The sequence below is a fragment of the Mastomys coucha genome, chromosome X (genome assembly GCF_008632895.1).
Source record: "Mastomys coucha isolate ucsf_1 chromosome X, UCSF_Mcou_1, whole genome shotgun sequence".
Classification (NCBI taxonomy): domain Eukaryota; kingdom Metazoa; phylum Chordata; class Mammalia; order Rodentia; family Muridae; genus Mastomys; species Mastomys coucha.
Genome location: NC_045030.1, coordinates 151,021,361 through 151,034,318, shown reverse-complemented (window position 1 = coordinate 151,034,318; position 12,958 = coordinate 151,021,361). Strand labels below are relative to the sequence as shown.

Here is a 12,958-nt window from a genome sequence, read left to right as displayed (position 1 = left end):
GGTGCTTTTAAAGGTTTAAAAAGAGTAATTAGCAGTGCTTCAATTAAAATGACAAAGGAGACCAAAAACAAAACAAAACAAAACAAAACAAAATGTATACTTAATTACTACAGTTCAATATATAGTTTGGGGAGCTATGTACATGAAAATAATATACATGAACTTTTAAACGTTCATCTAAATATACTGCTTCTATAGTAAGTGTCCAGGAAGAACCAATTTTACTATAATAAAAACTTAAGTCAGAACAACAGGTTGAACCATCAAGGATACATTTTTCTCTATGATCCTTTTCCAGCTGAGTGCTACCTTTCCTTCAGCATCAAAGACACATAAAGAACTTTCTAATTTGACATTCTAGGATACATATCTCAGTGCTGAAATGATACACTTAGAATAGCTTAATTTGCAATGTTTTCATTTGTCAAAACCTAAAAGAAATAATGCAAAAATAATAATCCTTATGATACTTTAAAAGCTTGACCAGTGTTTGCTATGTGTGCATGTGACTAGAGTTTAATTAACATTGTTTTTATTGTTACTGTATATTTATTTAAATTATGAGAATTTGGAAATGCCTTTATGCGACTACAATAGCAAGTTGCAATACAAAAGCAGCGAACAGTGGTTTTATTCCTACTGCATTGATTTTTGTACATAGTTTTATTTGTTTTTCACTGATTATTTGTACCAACTACTAGATTACAGTATTTGCTGGGAAACTCTGAGCCTACCAGATGGATGGACCTTATCTCCCCTGTCTAGTTTTGCTATATTCTCATCTGCACGTGGATCTCTTCTTAGCATCTTTGTCAATCTTCTATAGAGACATCTATAGCGAGTCAGTTCTCTCCCCACTCTCATTTCTCACCATCAGGCTAGAGAATATGTGTATAAATCAGTTCAGCAGCAATTCCTGCTGTCCTCATTATTTGCAGAGAAATCAGGGCAATGCACAGTGATGAATAAAAATAGACAGTGTTCCCTGGCTGTTTCCCTGGTTGAGCATTCACCTCCATCAGGATGTATCGCGTATCGCATCTTCCCTCTACATCTGCATGCTCCTTCTGTGAATGGAAACAGCATTTGTAAACTACCCTACCAGCACCCACTTCAGGGCCACTGCTGTGTATCCAAATAGATACTCTTCACAACATGCTATTGCTGTGTCTCTCTGCTGAATCTGGCTAAAATTTGAAACACTGCAAGTCTGACAAGGCATATTGACTTTAATAAAGTGGTGATGCTTGCCAACTGAGCACAGGTAAGTTTGCCTGGCAGTCTCTGGGAACTTTTAACGGCCTTTGTGCTGAGCCATGGATGATAGACTCCCCCTCCCCTTTGCCTTTGACTGGGCAGCACCTAATATCTAGCTTCTAAATAAAACCCTCCAACGTTCTAAAACTGGTCGACATTAATATCACTAATTTCACAAGAAGAGATTGAGGGGAAAATCGATCGCTATTTGGAGAGAAGAGCTTTGTTTGTTCTTTTTGAAAGGTCAAGGAAATGAATAAAGCACTATCTCAAAGGGATTTGTCTTCTGTCCTGAAGGTAAAAATAATTCCCGAGGAGGGTATAGTATGATGCTCTGACTACTTCAATATGCTGGGAGGAAAGAGAGAGTTTTTGCACTTCCAATCTGTGTCCATGTAAACAAGGACACTAAGGGTACAGGAAAGCAGTGACCAAAGCAAAGCTCTCGGAAAGATGCTTCAGTCTACAGAACTTTGTTGTTGAGACCAAGCTCAGCAGTTAGGGAAAGGAGAAAAGGATTCTAAACTTACATCGTGTAACAACTCTGACCATCATTTTTATTTAGACAAACAAACACACAAAAACTAACATTCCAGCTTTACTTTACTCTAGTTAATTCTCCGCTTAGAGAATGGTGTCGGTCTACAGCTGACTGTAACACTGGCCAGCCAAGCTTCAAGGTCACAGTTACCATATCTGGACTGTAGACATTTTGTTAACAGCCCTGTCAGTGAAAATCCCTTTCGTTCAATACCCTTTCAACACACACACACACACACACACACACACACACACACACACACACACACACTTTATAAACTAGAATCCGGGATACCACTAGTGAATAGGGCATTTACAAAGAAGCCACCCAGTACTTAGCAACCTACAAAGTTATGAATAGTTATTTTAAGTTAGGGATCAAGAAAATTCCCTTGTGAAAGCTAAGTCCCTCTGCTTACCTGCTCTCTGGATTGGTTTACTGCCTGAGGACAGTCCCAGGCAGCCAGGTGAAAAAACACAAAAATGCTTTACAGGGTAGAAGGAACTCCTGATGTCCTCTGAGCTGGGATCTCAATTCCAGTGCTTTTCATGTGGCTGAAATAGCTGGAGTGCTCTGTCCCTCTCCGGTCCGGAGAGCTGCTCCTGGCTTGGGCTAGAAGGGAACTTGCTTTAAGGCTAAAGTGTTAAAGAGAATTCCTGTCATAGCTCACAGTTGTTCTTCCTAAATATAGAGTTTGATACAAGCCATAGGCTGGCTGCCTCTGAAAGGCTTGACCATGTGGAAAGCAGGGCTCAGATATCAGCCTGGAGGTGGCTACGTTATCTTTCTGTCCTCCTAATCTTCTTGAGGAGGCTGGCTCACAGAGTTCCTCTGTGTTCCTAGCTCACACATTCTCTCACAGTTTCTGGGGGGTGCAGTGAACTTCGAAAAAGTAGGAAAAGTCTATCTTTAGCTGTATTATCTAGAGGCCAGAAAATGAGGAAAGGTTCATTAAAAATTGGGGGATGCAGGGTGCTGATGTCAGACATTGCTTGAATCCAAGCTTGGTAACTTGGGAGCTGTTAAAGTTACTTAATAATCAGCACTCAAAAAGAAGTCACCAAATAATATAATTATACCATAACATCAAACTATAAGACATTGCCCTAGTTTGTAGGTCATACGTGGTTAAAAACAGATGGGCTGGCATGGTTTGTGGCCTCAGAGACCTTGCTAACTTGGCTTTCCTGCTTTTATTGATGCATTAACCTTAGAGCTTGGCACAGAGGAGACAGCAGAAGAGAATAAAACAAAAGGGAATGGCTACTTTTAGGTTTGGCAAGGGCCAAGATTAGGTACCTGGAAAACCCTTTTTTTTTTTTCCCAAATCCTAAGGCTCATGGACATTGTATTGAACATGGCTTTGTTGATGAACTTCTTCAGTCTCTGAAATTAACTTCATATAAAGCTTCCCTTCTGGAGGGGCATGGTGTCTCGCACCTCTAATTCTTTAATTACCCAGGAGGCAGTGTATCTCTGTGACCTGCATTTTGAGATCAGTCTAGTCTACGTAGTGAGTTCCAGGCAGCCAGGGCTGTGGAGCGTGATCCTGTCTTAACAAAACAACCTAAACATAAACATCAAGAAAAATGAAAAGCCACCATACAAAACCATCTTCCCTTTGGTAGAAATACTCAGCAAAACAGACAGACTTAAAATACATCCCCTGGGTGAGCATACTTCGAACCACCATGACAGGACATTCTCAGCACCAGGCATCATCAGCCATTCTTGCTATGTGAGGAAAAGAAGCTTGAAATTCTCTGAGTCAAGCACCACGTCCCGGTCAGGAGTGAAGTCACTGAGCATAGAGGACATCAATGGGGTACAAACTTGTACAGTGGTGAGTGCTTGTCATCTGAGCGTCAGTGCCAGGTGGGGCCTCTCAGAAGCACCAAGAAGGCAAGAACTTTCCTTGACTTCATTCCATAGCCCCTTAAAATTTCCACTACTGTTGTCAGTTTAAGACTCCCATAAAAGTCCGCACCTGCTGTGCAGGGAACCACTGGCACACACATCACCACACACTGTGTTGATGAGTGACAATGAATGGGGCTCAAGGAGACAGGGGACAAGATAAGTCTATTTCTGACAAGGACAGTCAAGATGAGGAGTAGGAAAACAAAGCAAGAAAAGTCTCACTCAAAGTATGGAAAATGAGTAGCCAGAGGGAACTGGACATTGATGGGACAGCTTAAGACTTTTGGACATATTTCAGTAAAGATCACCTAAGAGGAGCAGGGCACAGTGTTGTTCACAAAACCATAATTCACCCAAGTCCCTTTTCCCTGTATACATACCTTCATCTCTCCTGGACCTACACACACACACACACACACACTACAGTCCAAGAGTGGAGCTTTCATTTGAATCATTTTATTTAGTCCTCTCTGTGAAGTTATCGACATTGTGCTCATTGTAGAAAACAGTAAGAGAAGACTCCTTCTGCTAAGTCAACCAGTTCTTCCTAGCTTTTTTTTTTCAACCAAGATCTCATTATGCAGCTTTGGCTGCCCTGAAACTTACTGAGTTGACCAAGTTGGTCTCAAAGCCACTGAAATCTGCCTGTCTCTGCACCCTAAGTGCTGGGATTAAAGGGATGTGCCACACACCTGACCTATTCCTAACTTTTGATTCTCAACTTCTTTTCTCAGAACCAAAAGCACCCTCAAAGAACCACACACTCGCATGTACATATCCACATCTGCACATGTAAGTACAGTATCAATTAGGGTGCATCCCTGAGTAACAGTGGCTCAATCAATAGTCATTTTGTCATCTCACAAACCTAGGAATGTGAAGAGAGCTAATTCTAGGCTTGTTGAGAAATTCTATGATGTCAAAAATGCCAGGTTCTTTCGCCGTCATTGTCCTTGCCATTCTGAACAAGTCAGCATTTTATCCTCAACTTCCCAAGATGGCAGACATAGCTCCAAGAATCAGGATTCTTTTTTTTAAGATTTATTTATTTATTTTATGTATATGAGTACACTGTAGCTGTACAGATGGTTGTGAGCCTTCATGTGGTTGTTGGGAGTTGAATTTTTAGGACTTCGGCTTGCTCTGGTCAACCCTGCTCGCTCTGGTCAACTCTGCTTGCTCAGTCCCTTATTATATATAAGTACACTGTAGCTGTCCTCAGACACTCCAGAAGAGGGCATCAGATCTCATTACGGGTGGTTGTGAGCCACCATGTAGTTGCTGGAATTTGAACTCAGGACCTTCAGAAGAGCAGTCAGTGCTCTTAAGCACTGAGCAATCTCTCTAGCCCCAAGAATCAGGATCTATAATGGACATCTAAACAAAGAGGAGTGATGACTATGGAAAAGAAAATTCTTCCTCAGTTTTCCAAAAACAACTTCCCCATACATCTTAAAAATAAAATAAAATAAAATAAAATAAAATAAAATAAAATAAAATAAAATATGGGTGCCGGGGGATAGGTCTCACACCTGCAAATAAGTAAAGAAATAAGTAGATGGCAAGAGGTGAACCAAGTGGGAATGATAAGAAAAAGATAAAATATCCTACATAAAATTGGGCTGCTCTTAGCAATGAAAAAGAGAACAGTAGTGATACAAATAAGATATGCACATATATAAAAGACTTTATAAAAATGTACTTTTCCACACATGACCTTTATGAAATTTCCACCACCTTAGAAAGCAGATATATATATTACATGGGAACATATTTCTTAATAAATTCAAAGGAGAAAAAGCCAATATGAAAATTCTAGAACCACATTCCACAGGATATACAAACAATCACATAAAATTTCAGTTAAGATGTGAGATTTTCTTTTTGTGGTTGTTGCTGCTGTTTTATTTTGTTTGAAGATTTATTTTATTATTTGTTTGTGTGTGTGGACTGACATGCCTGTGGCAGCCAGAACAGGGTGTCAGATCCCCTAGAGCAGGAGTTATGGACAATTGTGAGCAGCCTGACATGGATACCAGGATTCAAAGACAGAGGAGCAAGAGCAGTATGGGCTATTAACTACTAGCCATCTCTTCAGCCCTAAAGCACAGTTTTAATCCTAATAATAAGGGATAGTAAAATATGGAAAAGGCTTTAAAGTATAATACTAGTATCAAAAAAGGAATCCAGGGGCTGGAGAGATGGCTCAGTCGTTAAGAGCACTGACTGCTCTTCCAGAGATCCTGAGTTCAATTCCTAGCAACTACATGGTGGCTCACAACCATCTGTAATGGGATCCCATGCCCTCTTCTAGTGTGTCTAAAGACAGCTACAGTGTACTATACATAAAATACACAAATAGATCTTTTGAAAAAGGAATCCAGAGAATATTGTTTTTTCCAAGTTAAAAATTTGAAACACATATGTAACAACAAAAATAACTTCAAAAAGCTGTAAATTAAATAGTACAAATATTTTCTCTATGCACATTTGTCATAGAATTAGCATGTTTATATAAAACATCTTTTCTAACCAGGAGGAAAAGTAACAGTTAACTTGGATATCAATCACAAAGGATAGGAGAAATGGCTAAGAGATTAAGCATCCCCTTGCAGAGGACCCAAGTTTGGTTCCTAACACCCATGTTTGGCAACTCACAACTGCCTTTACTTCCAGATCTAGATTCAATGCATAGCTTGCTTGCTCTCTCTCTGTCTCTGTCTCTCAATCTCTCTCAGCCTCTCTTTCTCTCATACACACAGATACACAAACACACATACACATACACTCACACACACATACACACACACACACACACACACACATACACATACACTCACACACACACACACTTAAAATAAATCTTAAAGGGAATGGACCTAAAAGAGATGGGAAGTGAGGTGGGGGGCTGGAATGAGTGGAGGGAGGGAAACTGCTTGAGATGTATTTTATAATAGAATAAAATAAAAACAAATTTAAAATAAATCTTAAAAAGGAAGATATACAAATAATTTATTTGTCACAGCCAGCAAGACAGGTCAGTAACTAAAGACACTTGCTATCAAGCCTGAGGACCCTACTTTGATCCTTGAAACTCACATGGTAGAAAGAAAGAACCAAACCCCACAAGCGTGTCCTCTAACCTCCACATGTACACAGTTATACTCATGCCCACTTACACACAAATAAATAAATGTAATAAAAATAATTAAGGAATCAGTTTTCCAAAGTATAGAATAATTTAATTTTAGAATTCCATTTGTGCGCATAAGATGCTGTGTATTTTTCTCTGTTTTGTAAGTGACAGAATGCCCTGAAACAGTTCTAGTCATATTTCTAGAATAAAATTACAATATTCATTTAAAATTCATTAATGATTTGGGGAAATAGTAGAGTAGCAAGTGCCAAGTCTAGCAGGAAATGAAAGTGGGATCTTGTCAGGAACAGTGTGAACCAATCCACTTCTCTTCTTAGCTCCTGTTTCTGGGCCATGATTTGATCCCTCTCCTTAGACGTTAGCTTCCTTCCATGCACCAACAGAAAGGAAACTTTTCCTTTTAAGGAGAAGCTCTGTGTAGAACTGTCATTCCACTCATGACTACAGTACTTTTCATGTAGCACTTTAGCATCTCTTTCCTCCAAAGTCTAAGCGATTTTTGTTTCATCTTTGTAGAGTTCAATAGCTTGCTTCCCCAAAGTATTCTCCTTCTATAATAAATGAATTATTTCACCTCAGAAAAGGGTTCAGATCTGCATCTCCAAAACCACACTACCTTGCCTTTTCTCCCTAGAGAAATGACTAGTAACCACCTCTCTGCTGTCCTGTGCTTTTAACTAAGTCACCTTTTAAATACTTTTGTGAATTTTATTTTGTGTGTGTGTGTGTGTGTGTGTGTGTGTGTGCAAGCACACATGCCTCAGGATACATGTGGAGGTCAGACGACAGTTCTCAGGAGTTGGGTCTACTACTACGTTATGGAATCTGAGGATAGAATACGAGTCACCAGGTTTTTGCACAAGCACCTCTGCCATTCAGCCATCTTTCTGGTCCCACGTCACCTTTTAACAAAAGGATAGCTTCATTCATCACATGTACTAACATTGTCTGTTGTGATCCAGGCACTGTACTAGGTGGTGAGGGATTGAAAAATGAGCAAGAGATAGTTCTATGAGCCTGCTACCCACAGTCTTGCAGAGACAACAAATAACATAATTGTAGGTTTTGTATGCTACAGGAAAACTAACCATTTAAGCCACTATAGAGATCCGTGTAAATTGGCCTCGATGCTCACATCAGCAAGCTAAGGGCTTTCCGTGAAAAAAGTTCCAGCTGAATATCCTGAATTTGTACCAAGTGTCATCACTCTCCCATCCCCAGTGTGGCTGGAGAGAAAACAATTCACAAGACTGAATAGTTTACTCACTATCTGGCTTCAGAGCTTATCACTATGGGAAAGGGGCAGACAGAGCCAAGCAAACAAACTGGAATAAATCTTTATAAGTTATACATTTTTAAAAAAACCTGAAAAAGAGAACGAGGGGAGGAGCTGTGGACAAGCATCTCTGCAAAAAGTTAAATTGATAAGGTGAGAAGGAACCAAGAAAAAAAAATATTCCAGGAAGAGGTGAGTATATGTTTCAAAGTTCCAACATGGGAACTTACAACCCCAGAATGTGAAACCTAAACATATAGGAAACTGACATGAAATGAAGTAATAATGGTAGTCAGGGATTTGCAAGGTTTTGGGGAAGCCATTTTTGTAAGATATGCTGGTTTGTTTTAAGTGTAATGGAATCCATAGAAGGTTCCAAGCAGTGGAGTTGCCTTGGCTTGAGTTTTAATGAGTTTACTATTGCTGCTACTGATATATAGAGAACACCATGATAGAAGAAGCAGGGGAAATGGTGTTGAAAATGCTACCAGTGATGGTAGGCTGAATGAAGAGGAACAGAGAAGTTTAGAAATGTACACGAGTTATACAGGCAAAACACCTCTTGCAGGGCTGGAGAGATGGCTCATTGTTTAGGAGCACTAGCTGCCCTTCCAGAGGACAAATTCAACTTCCAGCATCCACATGACCAGTTCATAGCTGCCTGTGACTCTAGTTTCAAGGACTCTGATCCCATTTTCAAGTCTCTATGAGCACCAGGCACCCACATAGTACACAGACATACATGCAGTATGAATGTTTACACATATGCATATATTTTTTTAATTTCTAAAAAGATGAACTCTTTTCAATGAACTAGATAAGGCAGAATGGAAAAGGCAAGCAGTGAATATCTCTTAAACTTAGATCTAAAGCCTGGATCATGAGACTTCAGGGAACTGGTATACTGGAGAAGGCGTGAAGATAGCAATAACCATCCTGTATGCTTCATATGAGTTTGACATCAGATCTGGCACATAGCATGCTCTTATTCTAGGACATTGAGATAACAGACCACACTGGCCTCCTGTGGTTTATCTTGTCTCATATTAGATCAGAAGACCCTGTTCTCTCCAGAGCAATCTTGCCCCCTAATCTGGAGGGAGACTTGCTACAAAGAAAAGCCAAGGAGAACTTGAACAGACAGGCTTTGTTGGATTTACCGAGTCAGTCTCCAATCAAGCATGAATTTGCAACAAAGCCTCAAAAATACTCAAAGGTCAAGGTTTGGAGTGCTTCCAATTAGCTGAACATGTGAAGGTTCCGGGGAAGGCACGTAAGCTCTGCCTTCTTCCCACGCCTCACTCTACGCCTCCCATCATCTCTAGCCTTTAAGCCAGTAAGCACACTGACCTAAGTCCTGTGAAACATTCAAAGAAATTAAATGCCTATGGAGGGTGAGCACTCTGATTCATATCTTGTTGGTCAAAGCACAGGCAAAAACATCCTGGGGCTTTTGAGTAACATCTAAAGTACATGGAGTGGGGATCTTGGAAACTGACCCCTCAACTTGTGGTCTCTGATGTATCTACAGGTAAATAGTGTCAGAACTAAACTAATCAGAAGATACTCAGTTGGCATCCACTTCAGAATTCCTTGTTTTCTGGTTGTAAGAAACATGCATGCTTTTTGAGGTCACAGAAGTTATATGTGTTGTTAAGATATACTAGAAAAATCTGAATCTGAGTTCGAGTTAGTTTTTCCTTGGAGAAATGAAAACTTAAAATATCACTGGCAACCTCAGAGAGATAAAAGTGTCAACAGATTGTGTGTGCTGTTTGAAATTGAGGCCATTGGGCAGGAAGGGAAAGTACAATTAGTAAACTGTTGTCAGGGAAGCATGAGGAACTGAGTTCAACTACCAAGTACCCACGTAAAAAAATGCGCAGGCATGGTAGTACATGTCTGTAAACCCAGTGTAGGATAGGCAGAGAGGGGAGTATCCCAGGAGTTTGCTGGTGAGTCATCCTAGCCAACTTGGTGAGCTCTAGGTTCTGTGAGAGATGCCATCTTAAAAATTAAGATAAATATATCTTAAAAACAATACCTAAGGTTGACCTCTAGCCTACACCTCTCTGTCTGTCTCTGTCTCTTTCTCTGTCTCTGTCTCTGTCTCTCTCTCTCTCTCTCTCTCTCTCTCTCTCTCTCTCTCTCTCTCTATCTATCTATCTATCTCATACACACACACACACACACACACACACACACACACACAAACATTACTGTGGGTTGTATCATGAGTGAAGAAATGAAGCAACATGTAGAACCACCTCCTGCGACAATGTTGATTAAGAAGAAAGTATGATCTGTGCCACCATTAGCCCAGCATAGCTTCCAGGCAAGACAGACTGTAGATCAAAGGTTTTGTATCTAGGTGGGTTGATGTCCGAGTTCTGCTGTTAGGAGCCTTGCCTGGTTACAAAAGGTGGCTAGTTCAGGCTCTGTATCCCCCATTACTAGGAGACTTTGCTAGGATCACTCTTGTGAATAACTTCTGGGAGTGGCCAGCCAGTGACTGGTACCTCCTGAGGCTCACACCACAAGAGGGAGCCCATTCCTGACACTTCCTAGATGGCCAGGAACCAGAGGCAGAACAGCCCAGCGACCCAGAATAGAATCACTGACAAAAAAGTTAATGAAATGATTTCTTATGATATTCTGCTATACTCATAGACCAGAGCCTAGCATAATCATCATTAGAGAGGCTTCATCCAGCAGCTGGTGGGAACAGAGGCAGAGAGTCACAGTCAAACATTGGGTGGAGCTTGAGGACTCCTCTGAAAGAAGGGAAGGAGACAGAGTGGTAAAAGACAGCTATAAGAACACAGCAAACAGAATCAACTAAGTAGGGATCATAGAGACTCACAGAGGCTGAAATGATAAATACAGACCCTCTATGGGTCTAAGCTAGGTCCTTTGCATATGTTATGATTGCATAGTTTGGTGTTCCTGTTTGGACTCCTAACAGGAGAGGGGTTCTTTGACTCTTTTATCTGAACTTGGGACTCTTTTCCTCCAACTATCGGGTTGCCTAGTCCAGCCTATGAGGGTTTGTGCCTAGTCTTATTGTAACTTGTTAGGCTATGTTCCATGGATATCCCTCAGAGGACTGCTTTTTTTTTTAAGGGAAACAGAGGAAGAGTGGATCTGGGGGAGAACAGAGGTGGAAGAGGGACTAGGAGGAGTGGAGGAAGGGGAAACTGTGGTCAGGATGTAATGTATGAGAAATAATAAAGATTTTAAAAGAAGCAGAAACTAAGAGGACTGTTTGTAATACCATAGCTTTGAGGACTGTTTGCTATACCATAGTGAGGAGGCTAATGTAGAAGGATTACAAATTCAAGAAGAACTTAGACTACATAATGAGATCTGTCTCAAGAAAAAAATGTTAAACATGATAAGGCATATTCTAATCACAGCATTTGGACTGTGGAGGAGAATCAGGAGGTTAAGGTCGCAGCTTCAAAGCAAATATGAGGCAAGCCTGAGGAGATTCCTGAGACCGTGAGACTTGTCTTAAAAACAAAAACCTGAGAAAGGGCTGGGAAGATGGTTCAACAAGTAAGGGCACTTCTAGCCAAGCTTTATGACCCTAGTTTGATTCCTAGAACCCATATGGTAGGAGAAAACTGATTCTCAATATTGTCCTTTGCATGAGTGCCATGACATATATGTATTCACACATGCATACACATATGTACAATACATAAATACAATAAATAAGTAAAATAATTTATTTTATTTAGTAATTTATTTAAAAATAAATTAAATATAATTTAAAAATAAATTTTAAGAAAACCAAGAAAAAAAAGAAGGAAGAGCTATCCAATGTGTGTCTAAAGGGATAGCTCTACGTTATTTGCATCTGAGCAATACTAAACTATGTTTTAAACCAGGACGAGTAAGATGATCAAGAGGAGGTCATTAATAAGTTAGACATAGAGTAAGGGATGAAATACAGTCCCTAGAGGCAGACATAGATGTGCTTTCTTCAGATAAAAAGCCAGAAGAGGAAGGCAGATGGCACAAAGTTTGTGAGGATCTACTCTAGTTTGGATCTGGAATGTCTCCAAAGGTTCATGTGTTCAATTTAGGTTTGATCTTGCAGGTGTGTCAAACATGCAGCCTACAGGCCACATGCATCCAGGAATAGCTATGAATGAGGCCAAGCATGTTTGTAGACCACAATTTCATGTCACAGCATCAAAAGGTTGGACACCACTAGATACAGCCTAGCACGAAATGCAGTTAGACTCTTAAAGATGTGAGCCTAGGAAAGACAGGAACTTACATCATTGGAAATTTTCCTTGAACTGAATACTGGGACTCTGATCCCTCTGTTTCCTCTGTATGTCCTTGCATTCAGGCCTCTGTGAGTTGAGCTGTGGATTCCATCACTTGCCATGGTGTGCTGTCTTACCACGACAGAAATCATGAGCAAAAGCTAAACCTGCCCTCTTTGTAAATGTATTATATCAGATATGTGTTACAGTGATAGAAAGCTGATTGGAAAATTGAAAGGCTTTTTCCTCAGTGCTGAGACTGTCCAGAGACTGAAACCTGCAGCCTTGTTCATCGGTGTTGCACCAGCACAGGACTGCTTCATAACCCAGTGCCTACAGAGGCTGAGGGATAGCCACAAGTTCAAGGCCACCCTTGTTTCCATAATGAGTAACAGCAGACATTGTTTTTAAAATTAATTAATTAATAATTACATTTTAGGCCAGGCAGTGGTGGTGCATGCCTTTAATCCCAGCACTTGGGAGGCAGAGGCCGGCGGATTTCTGAGTTCGAGACCAGCCTGGTCTAC

At 40.4% G+C, this 12,958-nt stretch overlaps 1 protein-coding gene across 3 annotated transcripts in view; it reads right to left on the bottom strand.

Annotated features, from left to right (window-relative positions):
• Positions 1 to 12,958, bottom strand: part of Smpx (small muscle protein X-linked) — a 133,229-nt gene that overhangs the window by 58,747 nt on the left and 61,524 nt on the right. Inside the window, exon 1 of one of the 3 annotated variants that reach the window (XM_031370025.1) lies at positions 2,217 to 2,528. The exons of 1 other annotated variant lie outside the window; for it this stretch is intronic. The gene's annotated coding sequence lies outside the window, so the exon portion shown is untranslated. Of the gene's footprint in view, positions 1 to 2,216; positions 2,529 to 12,958 lie in introns of those variants that run through there. One more of the 3 variants, XM_031370015.1, reaches the window with a different exon arrangement.